The sequence below is a fragment of the Vombatus ursinus genome, unplaced genomic scaffold (assembly GCF_900497805.2).
Source record: "Vombatus ursinus unplaced genomic scaffold, bare-nosed wombat genome assembly UNPS02007284.1, whole genome shotgun sequence".
Taxonomy (NCBI): Eukaryota; Metazoa; Chordata; class Mammalia; order Diprotodontia; family Vombatidae; genus Vombatus; species Vombatus ursinus.
This window is the reverse complement of record NW_020947062.1, coordinates 16,945,696-16,957,427: the sequence shown is the minus strand read 5'-3', so window position 1 is coordinate 16,957,427 and position 11,732 is coordinate 16,945,696. Positions and strand designations below refer to the sequence as shown.

The following is an 11,732-nucleotide window of genomic DNA, read 5'->3' as shown; positions in this document are numbered from 1 at the left end:
AAAGTTTGTAGACTTCTCAGAAGCTCTTATCTTGAATACTTCAAGAGAAGAGTCAAAAGTCAACAGGCATAGCTAGCACCAAACATCTTAAAAATGGAATTGACTGTAGCTTATCATGGGGTCATAAATTTAGAGCTAGGAGAGACACTAGATTGATGAGACAATCCATTTATTTTATAGGTAAGGAAACTGAAAACAGAGAGATTAAGACATCTACTCAGGGTCACATAGCTAATAGGGGCCTCAGGTCAGATTCAAATTCTGGTCTTCCTGACCACAAGTTCAGTGGCCTATCTTCAGCACCTCTTAGTAAACAAGGGGGTTATTAATATGACTGTCATTTTGTAATCAGCTACCTGGATGTAGTCAGATTATTGAATGAATAAAATAAATATGAAAAAACAAATTGTCAGAAAAGATAATAAGTAGACACAATATACAATTCCAACACTAAACCAAGCTAATTAAACAAGGTGTTGACTCTGAAAAGTGAGAAATTAATAGGAGTAAAGCCATTAACTCCAATTAAAACCATTTCTGATAATTTATCTGATGTATAATAGTTGTCACAAGGACACCAAAAAGTGGTCCCAAACCACCTTAACTAGCAAGCATTTGCTAAGCAGAGAGCTATAGAAGTCAAAGATAACACTAGATTTTCATAAAGGTTTATTTGCAAAACATGGAAGAAATTAACAGAAACACTTAATGTGGAAGAGAGAAAAGACAATGGAGAGATGTAGGCTATAGACAAAAATACAATTAGATGAATTTAGAACTGGCTTAATGGATTGACTCAAACAGTTGTCATTATATAATCTCTGAAGGAAGTCTTTAGAGAAATTCCCAATTCCCAATTCTGGCTCATACTCATATAATTAATAAATGTCAGGGGCAAGATACAATCCAAGTCTTTGTTGATTCCATAGAAGCTAGGGTGAAAAATAGGAAGGAGTCTTCCGATTTGATGTCAGGAGATTAGATGGAGGCTAAGGGTGCTTCCCCAGATGATTGGGAGAATCACTGGTTGAATGAGCAGGGAGAGAAAAATGTGGTGGCTCATGCCTCCTCCTCTCTCTGGTCAATCTTTCAGAAAGGGAAAGAGAGGAGGTAACATCTAAAGTAATGGCTTTTGACATATATACCTAGCTGTTTGTGGGTATATTATAGGCCACTAGGTAGTATAGTGGATAGAGCACTGGTTCTGGAGTCAGGCTAGATCTGAGTTCAAAACCAACCTCAGCCACTTACTACCTGTATGACCTTGGACAAGGTACTTCTGTTTGCCTCTATTTCCTCAACTGCAAAGTGGGGATAATAATAAGACCTATCTCCCAGGATTTTTGTAAACATCAAATGTGGTATTTGTAAAGTGTACCTGGAACTTGATAGACACTATATAAATGTTAGCTAACATTATTATTGTTACATTCAGACTCCTTGTCTCCATTTTTTAAAAGATTCAAAGCAAAATTACTCTTAATTGCCAGCTTCCCTGGTACATTTAAACTACAACTTGATTTATTCGCAACTTTCAGGAACATACCTGTTGGGTAGCTTTTGTTGCTCACTGTTTTTGTAAGTTTTTCATCTACTAACTCTAAACTATTTTCTAATGTTTTCTAAAGGTATGTGTGCTTGGAGTAGACTATGTCCTTGCTGGACCACAAAAAATCCCCTACACTTGATGGCAAATTTACCTGATTGCGAAGGAAATTGAAATCATGAAGAGAAGGAAATCAATTGTCCTGTTATCCTCAATACAAAAGGGAAGTGCATTGCTTGGAAAGTCTGCCTTGCTTTTTTCCCCCACTGGTAGACTCATCTTATTTAGAAGGCAAACAAGTTACTGCAATAAAGGGATGGAAGAGGCCAAGGCTCCTTACAAAGTACTTCAGAGGAGGGCAGGAGGGAAATTTGCATCCCATCTTGAAGTTCAAATCAAGGGAAGTGTACAGTGAATATCAATCTAAAGGATGACAATCTTTTCTTTCTTATGTGAAAACATTCTTTCTCCGAATTGCAGTGAATAGGAAAGATGCAACTAGCAAAGCTCTGGACAATGTGCAGATGGCACTGGCAAAGAGAAAGTCTGCAAAAGCTTATTCTGAGAAGAGCCCTAGAAACCTCCCTTGTTCTGTGGATTGATCTGCATCCTCAGACATACTACCAGGATGAAGTTTCCTGAATAAGAGATGAAGCCAGAAAGGAAGAAACTGAAAGGAAACATTCCTACCAGGAGTCAGTAACCAAACTCCAGTACCCCAAACATGTACATATACAGCATGTGGCCATTCAGGCCTGATGGTCTTGCACGTGAGATCCCCACTATGGCCATCATAGCCCATATGGCTTCCATGTCCTAATCTTTGTCAGACCATCTTGGACCCAACACCTGCTTCAGTGGTTCTGTACCCATTTATTCCTTGCTTTAAGGCAAAATAATATAAATATAAATAAATATTTAAGTAAAGTAATAATAAATAAAATAAACAAAAATAATAAATATACAATCTTTGTAATACATAATAATAAACAAAATAATAATAAATATAATAAGTAATTAATAAAAGGTTGTTGACATGACTTGATGAATCAATAAATCCATCAGAATTGGGAACAGGGTATGAACAAGGCCCAGAATTCTACTGAATCAATTAATCAAAAATGTGAACTAGATGATACCATGCAGAAAGTGTATAGGATTGGATGAAGAGTCATTCACCCCCTGTAGGGCTTAGAATAACCTGGTTCAGAATCAGGCATTCGAGTGGTAAGCCAGCCTAGTTGGGGAGCAGTTTCATTCAAGTCCATGAGAGGGAATCACTTGGGGGCTGAAGTTGAAGAAGGGTGGGGGAGGGTGAGAGAAGGCCCCCACTTCTTCCCTTTAACTTTCATTTTGACCCAGATAAAAAGCTATCCCCTATCTAAGTAGAACTTCATAAGGTCCTCATGAAGAGGAGAAAAGAACTTCCAGTAAGTAGCAACTGCAGGTAACCCCTTTCCACATGTGCTTCTAAGCTTGAACCCACTTTCCCCTAGACTCTGTATGTACTTGTGGAAAAGGTTTTTTTGGGGGGAGAATCCTTCATACAAACTATTACACCTTACTAAATGCCTGTTTCTAAAAGCTAATGAAGTCTGGCTGGCTAATGTCAACTGATAATTGATGAAGAACATATCATCAAGGGCTTGTGAATAGCACTAGAGAAACCACTCCCCAAACCCTTGACATTACCCGTCCAACTCTGAGAAGGGAAGTGGGCAGCTGCTCTTTAGTGACCCAATTTGTCAGCATGCATGGGGGTTGGGAGACTGAGCCTTTAATCCTGTGCTACAGATGGTTCACAGCTAGGTCTCCTTGTTTGCTCCAAACAATCAATCATTCACCTCCTCTTTCAGTGATAAGATCACAGCATTACAGCCTCAAGTAACCTTACAATTCATCTGTTCTAACCCCTTCCTTTCAGAGTTTGAGAAAACAGAAACCCAGAGAAAGGCCTGGGAGAGTTGAGACATGGGAGAGCTTTTTGGGGGACGTGGAGGGAGAGTGATCAAAGTGAAGGGTAGGGGGAAGAAGTAAGGGTTTTCTCCTTCCCCTCCAGCCCTGAAGTGATTCTCTCTCAGGGGCTTGGCTTGAAATTGTTTCCCACTAGGCTGGTCCACCACTCCAATGCCTGATTCTGAACCAGGTTATTCTAAGCCCTACGGGGTGTGAATGACTCTTCATCCAATCCTATACACTACCTGCATGTATCATCTAGTTTACATTTTTGATTAATTGATTCAGTAGAATTCTGGGTCTTGTTCACATCCTCCCACCTTGACGGACTGACTGATTAAGCTACTTTCCCCAGGTCACACAGTTGGCAGACACCAAGATTTAAATCAAATTCCTCTGAATCCAGATTTAAAGATCTCATTCCATTGAACCACACAGCCTCATTTTCCTTCTCGTTTTCTTGCTCCTCACAAATCCCCATGATGGTGAAATCATCTCTAGAAAACCTACTGAATGTCTGGAAATAACCCTGAAACCTGCTGGCAGTGATTTCTGCCCCCAAGATAGCAATTATTTAAGAGTAATAACAACAGCAGCAACAGCAATGGTAGTAATGCTAATAGTAGTGAGTGAATTGATTGTTTTTCTATTATATTAATAATCAATTATTAAATTAGGATCATTCAGGGACCAGCCCCTGTAGGTCAGTCAATTAGTCTCTGAAGGACGAGGCTGATAGATGAGATTGCCCAAATCCTCCGGGAACATGCTCCTTGATTTTGAGTGGAACCCCACCCAGCTAGGAGACTTTACTTCTGTTGAGAGTGTAAACAGAATTTAATCTAGGTGAATTCAAGCCCCAAGTTTAGGGTAACCCAATACATGAAGGAGAAAACCAACCAGAGTGGTCTGGGTAGAGATGGATTCCTTTGTCCAGATTGCTGGAGGTGGCTGAGTCTCATGATCAAGTCATGTTCTCAGCAGGAGGAGCTTTTAGACTTTTAGCCCACCTCCTCATTAATATGCCTACCCCCTCATTAATTGTTCACCAATCAGGGTTGATTTTCACCTGCTAGGGGCAACTCCCCTTTTTTCTAAAATTATATTAAGGCATTCAGTATCTCCATTAGAGGCCTTTGGTTACCGAGAGAAACCACTCACCATCAACTTATTGATTATCAGCCAGTCTAGTTAAAAAATTGATTATTAATTACCCAGAAACTCTATCTCTTTCTCAGGCTTTTCATTCATCTCAGTTGTAACAGCTCCAATTTCTATAGCTTTAAGGTTTATAATCACAATTTTAATACTGATATTTCCATTATATTTTAAGGTTGCAAAACATTTATCTCAAAGCACTCTCCTCATGACAACCCCATGAGGTAGGTAAGCCAGACAAGAACCATTATCCCCATTTCACAAATTAGAGGAGCTGAAGCTTGGAAAGATGAAGCGACTTGCTTGAGGTCACACAGCTAGAATGTGATAGAGACAGATCTCAAACTTTGATCTTCTGACTCCATCTCCATTGTACTTTACATGGGAAGAGCTGGCCCTGTCCCCTATAAACCTGGCGGGAAGTGCAAAGAGAGGGTTTTTCTATAAGGTTGAGAGACCTTCATGGTGAGACCTGAGACTGTGGGAGTCACATGCAGAATAAGTCTTAAGAATAGCACAGGTGACTTGTTGAACAATGAGTACACCCAGAGGTTCTCTCCGTATGGATCAGCTGTCAGAGATCTGGACCCTTGGGAAGGCAAGTGCCACCTGCTGGAAACTGAGACCAGTAGCCGGCTGATGCCTGCTGAGAACAGCGAGAGAGCAGACCAGTAAGAACCAAGCATCATTCCTCCAAGAGGCCAGAGGGGAGTAACAATACTATAGGCCAAACTCTGGCAACCCAGGCTGGTACTCTAGCCCAGGGCAGTGCTATAAGTCAAGGACCGTATTCAAGTGTCCTGGAAGAAAGCTGCTCACTCTCCAGGGTGGGGTAGTGAATGGGAGGTGGGGAAGGGGAGGAAGGTTATATCGACTTAGAGCATGGATGGATGTGAGTCTTGGCAGTTTCTATTAACTTGTAAATAAAGCTATATTGTCAGTCTGTATGTCTATAAAGGAAATTGTGACTATTTATATATTAAAGTTTGGAGATGACATAGAAGGTCAACAAACAACTGATTCTTGGTGACCCTATTTGGGATTTTTTTGGAAAAGATACTGGAGTGGTTTGCCATTTCCATCCCTAATTCATTTTACAGATAAGGAAACTGAGGCAAACAAGGCCCTCCTGAGGGAACTTTTGACAAAGTAGTCATGCATACAGTCTTTTTTTTTCTGATTCCAATCTTAACTATAAGGCATTTGGAGGGAGAACAGTAGCCCCTTAGAGGTGTCCCCTTAGAGACACACCCAGAATGCAGACCCTCACATAGATGTAAAGAAGAGCACACAAATTTCCAAAATGTCTGAATTCCAGGAAACTTTTATTTTCTTGTTTGGTTTTATTTCTGGTTTTTTAAAGATTTTAAAAAGAAAGAGGGGGGAAAAAAGAATTCAGCAAAACCAAACCAACACATCAGCTGTTTCTGAGAGTATACGTAGTATTCCACACCCATGGTCTCCCACCTGAGTAATGAAGGGAGGGAGTTGCATTTTCTCAGCTCTTCTCTGGGGCCATGCTTAATTATTATAACTATTTACAAAGAATTCAGTTTCATTTTATTGGAATTTCCATTTTCATGATAGAAGATCCCCCTGTAAAGTTAAGGGTCATTCTATGATCATGAAGACAGGGCTGGAAGGTACCTCAGAGGCCAAGCCCTCATTTTCTACGTGAGGAAATTGTGGCCCAGAAAACAAAAGTGAAGCTCAAAGTCATATAAGCTTTCTGGCAGAGCCAGAATATAGGAGAGGATAATACAAAGAGTACTTTAAAAGAAATCCCTACCCCCAGAAGAGCAGAACTGTTTTCCCTTATTCAATATATGACACCCCACCTACCCAGTTTCCCTCATAGGCGTACAGACTGACAACATAGACAGCTTTATTTACAAATTAATAGAAACTTATAAGATTCACAAAATATCCAAATCTAGGTCTTTGCATATGTAATTTGCTCAGCAGATAGACCTTACCTGGACCGAAAGATTCCACCCTTAACCCTGGGCCTCAGAAAGGATAATAATAGATATTAACTGGCCAGAAGGAAAAAATTTGTAATCCATGCTATAGCAACAGGCTGAAAGAGAAACAAATAGCAGGATATGACTATTTGAAAAACTGATTTTGTTTTGTCCCAATAGATGAAATGAAATCACATTCCTGAGACTGGAAACTACTCATACTGGAAGTAGCCACAACTTCATGATGTCACTCAGAAAAAAAATCTTACATTGTAGGATTTCTGGGTTTTCAGTATTTGCAGAGCATGGATATTTTAGGGAACTATCTTATATAAGGAAATCATTAAGCGTAAGGGTACAGGCATGGTCAGGCCTGAGTCCAGCAGCACAGTTGAGCCAAGTAGTCTTTTCTTCCAGGAAGGAGAAATTAAATGAACATTTAAAAAAATATATTCTTATTTATTTCTTTAAATATTTCCCAATTACATATTTTTTTTAAACATTTTGAGTTCCTAATTCTCTTCCTCCTTCTCACCCGTTCCCCACCCCTTGAGACGGCAAGCAATACGATATTGATTATAATTGGGAAGTCAAATAACATGAACATTTTGAAAAAATCCTTGATGGCTTTCAAAGGTACAGGCCTATCCTCTGTACACCTAGACATGCTTATTAATGAATCATATGATATGTTATATAAATTAATATGTCATAAAATAATTATATATTATATAATGCTTATTATGCTTATTAATTAACAAGGCTCTCTGTGCTCCCTATTACACAGGGCTTTCCAAATCTGACTGTGTTTACCTCTCACCATTCTAAACTAACATCAAATGAATGATTGAATGAATGAACACGTGAGTGAGAATTTAATAGGCCCTTACTATATTCCAGGCCTTGTGGTAAGCACTGATGATACAAATATTTTTTAAAAAGAACATTTTCTGCCCTAAAGCTTACTTTCTAATAAGGGAAGACAACACATAAAAGAGAGTGATGAAAAGGGAAGGGTCTTCAGTTACGTCTTGTTACTATTATTACCTATGCTAATTGTAGTAACTTATATTTCTATAGCATTTTCCAGTTTGCAAAGCACTTTCCTCGCAACAGCCCTACGAGATGAGGCAGAACAGGGATTTTTATGCCCATTTTACAAATGAGGAAACTGAGTCCCAGGGAGGTGAAGTCGTATGACCTAAGTCACAGAGAGCAAAAATTCAAGTCTCCTGATTTCAAGTCCAGCATTCTCACCACTATGCCATGTTGTCTATTTCCATGCTTTAATTCCTGACCCCCTTATTTCCTCTCTTCCCCCATATCTGTGTTCTATTTTCCCACCTCAGTTATGAGCTCCTTAGCATCAGGGACTGGGTCTCATGGAGAGACAGCATGGTGTAGGAAATATCCCCAGAGTGGGTCAGTACATTTGGGTTTGGATCCTGGTTCAGTCACTACTTAAATGACTTTGGGTAAGTACCTTTCACTCTCTGAGCCTCAGTTTCTTCATTTGAAAAATAATGGAGTTTAAAATGGATTATCTTTTTTAGCTCTAAATCTTAGTATCCTAGCATATTGAGGCCAGTTACATTTTTCCCTCAGGGTCCTGGAGGTACACTGCGGGGGTTAATGTGTCTTTCTCTACTGTTCTGGATTCAAACTTCCATTCCGATTTGCTCCCCAGGCGCCACTGTTAGCTACCAGAGATTAGCACCCCAGTTAAATTTAACCAATTAACATCGATTAGCTTTTACAAAGGGTTATTTACTTTGAAGATACATTAAGAACAGAAGTGAAAAAACAGAAGTGAAACATTTCCTCCCAGCATCTTGGTGGGGCACACCCTCTCCCATGCCACTTTGGTCCCTGGAGAGAGTGGGTATGTACATAACACAGTTTCTACATTGCATTGACTCCCCACCCCCAGCCCCCCGCAACACACACACACATACTAAGGTCAAGCCTGGTCAACGGTGTGCTGGAGTGCTCATTAAAGCCAAATGTTAAATTTTCAATGTGAGTATTTATATATCAGAAATCAACAAATGCTACAAATCAAGGCTTAATTTATTATTTTATTGATTGTCTAAACTTAAGAAAATGATGATGTTAATACAGATTAAACATGAATCTATCATGCATGCATTTTCCCCCCCAGAGAGCAGGTTGTTAAACATTTACCATTATATTCCTGTATCTAGTCCAAATGCAGAATCACTTCTGGATGAACCATTGTCTCAACTACTAGTGGGCTGGGTCCTGGAGGTCATTCCTCATTCCTCTGGGCCTCAGTGCTAGACTGGATGGCTATAAACTCTAGCTAATCATCTATTCCCAGATCTGCTGGTTGTTTTTTCTCCTGACCTTTCGAAACTCACAAGGCTATATACTCCAATCTCCTTCACCTAAAATGAAAGAACAAAAATCCCAAGGCAAAGAACCAAAGTCCGTATTCATCTTGGCTTCTGACAGGGAGAGCTGGGCTCTCCCCTTACATCATTGTCTCAATTCTCTCACTGGAACAATGACAAGCAGAAAAAGGTCACCCCAAGAGAAGAAGGAGGTTCTGGTCATCTAGTGCCTTTTGGATGCATCTTTAGCTGTGGCCACAGAGCCATAGCCAATCACAGAAGCTCCTGTTCAACACATGGTTAGAGGTCTGGAATGAGTAACGGAATGTCTACCAATGTTCCAAAGTCCGTGTGGGAATTGCATCAGCTGAGCACTCTGCACAGACTTGTAAGGATTGGGCTCATTGGCCAGTCCCTCATTACACTCACCATGAACTCTAGCTTCAGGCTTCATGCCTGCTCAGGGTAAGAGGAGCCAATCCTGTTACATTAGTAATAGGTTAAACCTAAGAGACCTGATCAAGGGCAGACAGATGGTAAGTGGCAAACTCAGGCCTCCTGAACCCCAATTCAGTGCTCTTATACCACACATCGATGCCATCACCTAGTACTCTGTATGTAACTCTCTGATGATTCACTTATCTAGTATTGTGTATTGTAATTGTGGCTCTTACCTTACTTCCTCCACACAGGGTGGGTTTCTATGGGTATAGGTTAGCATCCTTTGAGAAGTGAAATTCAGAAGACCCTAACAATGTATTTACTTTTACCAAGTTAGCCACAAATGATAGATTAGATTAAAGCAAAGGATTTAATTTACTAACATAGCAAGATAGGTGACGTGGAAAATATTCCTGTGCACGTGGGTCACATTCACAAGTTTCCATAAAAGCAATGGGTAAAGGGCCTCATACAGAGGACACACTTGATCAGAAAATATATGTGAAGGGGAACACGCTTGTCAAATACACATGTGTTCAGGTCACATACAGCTGCAAGGCACCCATATTGCTGGAGATGACATGTATCATCTCTGATCACATGTATGGTGATGTCATTGCTGCTCTCTGCTGTGCATCATGCTTCATCAGTGGACCATGGACATCTCTGTTCTTTAGTGAAGGTCTTGACTGAGTAATAGCACCGTTGTCACTTTCCAATGATCAGCTCTACCTAATAACCACCCTTGTAATAAAGAAATATTGTTTAGTTGTTTCAGTGGTGATCAACTCTTTGTGACTCCATTTTGAGTTTTCTTGGCAAAGATACTGGAGTGGTTTGCCATTTCCTTCTCCAGCTCATTTTACAGATGAGGAATTGAGGCAAACAGGATTAAATGACTCACCCAGGGTAACAGCTAATAAATGTCTGAGGCCAGATTTGAACTCATGAAGATGAGTCTTCCTGACTTCAGGCCTGGCACTCAATCCACTGAACCTCCTCACATCCTCCAGTAAAGAAACAGAGTTAAGCAAAATAAAATTTTGAACTCTTTTTTCTTAGTGTTGAATCAAGGTCCTTGGCCCAACATGTATATCTGATAGGGTTAGAAAAGTCCTTTTTTTTTTTTTGGCAAGGCAATTGGGGTTAAGTGACTTACCAAAAATGGCATAATGGATAGACAAGTTGCTGAGCTTTGAGTCAGAAAGACCTGAGTTCAAATCCTGTCTCCCATACTCACCAGCTATGTGACCCAGAGCAAGTCATTTAATCTCCCTCAGCCTCATTTTCCTATAAAATGGGATAATAAAACTACCTACTTCGAAGTGTTGTTGTGATGGCTAAATGAGATTATATATGGTAAGTGCTCTGCAGCCCTTAAAGCATTATATAAATATTAACTACTATTATTATTATCTTCCTTACTGCTATTTACTTACTCCATGCTTTTCAGCAACCACAATGCTGACTTCAGGGGGATCAATTCCAATAAGCTCTCCCTTCATCTGTTTATGTGTTGTTCCAGCTCTGTTCCTTATTGCCTGTATAACTTTGTATGGTACAGTATCTACTAGGGTCCCTGCCATATAGGCTAGACTAGCTTTTCTAAGACCCCAGCCAGGCTGGGCTAGTTCTTCCTTTGAAACAATTGGAACTTTCCTCCTAAAGTTTTGACTTGTTCATGGCATTAAGGCTCAAACTACTGATGTAGCTTCCCAATGGCCTAAGTACAAAAGTCATTGTTTGAGAGGCTCGGCTCCGTCAGGCTTGAGAGGTACCCAAGACAATGTAGAGTCAGGGAAGCTGTGCTCTGGTGAGTCAATGCTCTATCCTTGCTGAAGAGTCTTTCCATGCCATAGTTAGATAAATCTTTTTTAACTGCTGGATGGTCCACATCTGGCTCATTTCACTTCAGTCCTGACCCTAAACCACTAGAAGGGCCTGAGTTAATCCTGGCCTACAAGATACTTAACCTCTCAATTTCCTCATCAGTTGAATGAAGAAATTGGACTCAATGACTTCTAAGGTCCTTCTCAGTTCTAAAATTCTAAAGAATCTACAATCCTATGATCCCTTCTGCCTTAATATACAAGCACCTGTTAGATGCTGTCTCTAGGGGGATGTAATAGATATACAGAGCTTTCAGACAGTCCCTGACACAACCAACAAACATTAAGAGATGCTATTCTGGAAAAGCCACATATTTCCACACTTTGTTCTTTCCCTAACTTGATTTTTTTCTATTCTCTCCTCCAAATGTTGTTTTATGTATGAGGGAAATAACTCTCCAGTTGACAGTGGGAAACTCAGCAG

At 40.1% G+C, this 11,732-nt stretch overlaps 1 long non-coding RNA gene across 1 annotated transcript in view; it reads right to left on the bottom strand.

Moving 5' to 3' along the window:
- Window positions 1–8,717: 8,717 nt before the first annotated feature.
- LOC114033474 overlaps window positions 8,718–11,732 on the bottom strand; it is a 42,522-nt gene continuing 39,507 nt past the window's right edge. Inside the window, exon 4 of the long non-coding RNA XR_003567985.1 lies at window positions 8,718–10,163. This is a non-coding gene — a long non-coding RNA (uncharacterized LOC114033474). The remainder of the gene's footprint in view (window positions 10,164–11,732) is intronic.